The following is a 2,442-nucleotide window of genomic DNA, read 5'->3' as shown; positions in this document are numbered from 1 at the left end:
ATCCCTGAAAGAGCAGTAAGCCATGATTATTGGAAAGCTCAGAATACTAGTGAGCCTTAACTGCAAAGCATTTAACAGAGGGCCACAAATTTTGTTTTCCTAAGAGGAGCTAGAAATTATAGATATCATTTAGTAATGCACTGAAATGTCATTACCTAGTGTGAGTATTGCACAGAAACTCCAGGTCACCTCTTCCTGATCTATTATTTTGCATAAGCTTCTACTATCATAGCACGGTCCTGCTCTCCAGATGTATAGGCAGTCACTAAGGAATACTGGCCTCCTTCGTTCTGTAATCTGTTGGCAGGTTCCATGACCAACCTGCAGCCAGTGGTTCCAAATAGGTATCTCAGGGACAGCCATCCACCCCAGCTGTTAAACTTCTTTAAAGCAGGCAATCCAACCTTGGTTTTTCTAAACCGTGTATTTTTGTGCAAACAAATCAGAATCCATGGGTTTCAAATTAGCCAAAATCTGACCTGAGAGAACTTCCTGAAATTCAAAAGCATCAATATCAGTTAATCCTGCCTTCTCTAGAACTTCTGGAATAGCATATATTGTCTGAGTAAAAGTTGATCTTTCGGATCCTGAGGTCCTTACACAAAATCCCTCAAAAATGCCCTCCATTTATAACCTATGGCCAGAGCTTTTTCATCTGCCATAATCAACCCTACTGATTCACCATCGGTCAGGAAAGAAGAATTTGCAGCTGTCGCTATACCACAGGACTTGATGAATGCAGGTTTTTGTTTAGCCATCTGCTCCAGGGACAAAGGATGAATGCAGTTATCTTTGGTAACTGTATCTTTTCTTGGTACTCTTTAGGATACAACATCGCCTGAGTGGCTCAGTCGGTTAAGCATCTGCCTTCAGCTCAGGTCATGATCCCAGGGCCCTGGGATCGAGCCCCGCATTGGGCTCCCTGCTTGGCGGAGAGCCTGCTTCTCCCTCTCCCTCTGCCTGCCATTCTGACTATCTGTGTTCTCTGTCAAATAAATAAATAAAATCTTAAAAAAAAGGATACAACATTGGAAAGCAGTCCTTCTTCTTGTGTCCTTATGGTCAGGCTGTGGAGACAAAGTACATACTCATCTTATTTCAGTCAGAAAAGGCAAAGGCAGTGACTAGTTGGACTGCAGAGTGCCCATCGTCTCACCAGAGGGTGCTCAAGTGATAAGAAATTCAATCTGAATTTAGAGGTTAAAGATAGTGGCTGACCCAGAGTCTTGGCCTCATTGAGATCAAGAATCGTTTTCCTCATTTTCCTTGAATGACAAATAAAGATGTCCAACATTAACTCTACACCACCTCCCACAACTGCATCACACTAGCCAGAAACAATCAAGCCAAGGCCTGTGGTCCTGGCTTGGCTGGCAGAGATGCAAGCTGGTATGAGCAGGATTCTTATCAGAGAAGCCAGCTCCAAGGGCCGCTTCTCTATCACATTGCTTGTTTTCACTTCCTGTATAATTGTGCCGAAGATGATATAATCAACAACTTTGTTTGGAACACTGGTCTGATGCATCAAACCCCAAAGTGCTGTTCTAGCCAAATGATGCAGCGTCACATCTCTATATGAAGTGCCTGATAGCAAAGGAGTGCAAACACCATCCACCATCACGATATTCCTTATATGTATTGGGGTCTGACTCAAGTCTTCGATTGATGCCTGGGGCAGCTCACAGCTAGGAGGAACAGCTCACGGTTCTTGCAAGAAATGTGAGGGTTTGTTTGTTTGTTTTGTTTTGTTGGTAGCAGGAAGATTTTTATTTTTAAGATTTTATTTATTTGACAGAGAGAGACAGGGAGAGGGGGAACACACGCAGGGGGAGTGAGGGAGGGAGAAGCAGGCTCCCTGCCGAGCAGGGAGCCCGATGCGGGACTCGATCCCAGGACCCTGGGACCATGACCTGAGCCGAAGGCAGACGCTTAGCGACTGAGCCACCCAGGCGCCCCTGCTCCAGCAGGAAGATTTTTTTTAAACATGTAAGTCAAGGTGGAAATCATCCTGAAATCCTCTCACCTTAGTTTCCGCCATTCAGGGTGCTGTCGCGGTAAAGGTCCAGAACCGAGTGACCGGACTCAGCAGGACCAAGAGGCAGGGGGCTTAAAAAGAGCCCCTCCCACCAGCCCGCGTCTTCTCGGGCCTCTGGGGTCTGGAGGGCTGCCCGTTGCTGCCTGACTAAAAACCCAGCATCCCTCCATGGGCCTCCTTCCTTCCACTGGGGAGAGAGTCGTTTACACCGCGTCAGCCGGGAATGAAGAGCAGGCGACAGCGCAGCATCAGGAATTTTAGTCGGGAAGTGCTCGGAGCCTGGTTGAACTGTGCGGCGGGAAGAAAAGTCCTCTGTGGGTAGCCGCAACTTGAAACGTTTGCGCTTCCGTCCTCTTTGCTGGCCTGCAGCGCGGTTAGCAAGCAGCCTCAGCCACTTCACTGTCTCC

At 47.3% G+C, this 2,442-nt stretch overlaps 1 pseudogene; it reads right to left on the bottom strand.

The window, feature by feature from the left end:
- Positions 1-203: 203 nt before the first annotated feature.
- LOC123847534 (trifunctional enzyme subunit beta, mitochondrial-like) lies at positions 204-2,007 on the bottom strand (annotated as a pseudogene).
- Positions 2,008-2,442: the final 435 nt, after the last annotated feature.

The sequence above is a fragment of the Mirounga angustirostris genome, unplaced genomic scaffold (genome assembly GCF_029215605.1).
Source record: "Mirounga angustirostris isolate CCGP_5_RB_7025 unplaced genomic scaffold, mMirAng1.0.hap1 SCAF_2, whole genome shotgun sequence".
Classification (NCBI taxonomy): domain Eukaryota; kingdom Metazoa; phylum Chordata; class Mammalia; order Carnivora; family Phocidae; genus Mirounga; species Mirounga angustirostris.
This window is presented reverse-complemented; position numbering and strand designations above follow the sequence as displayed.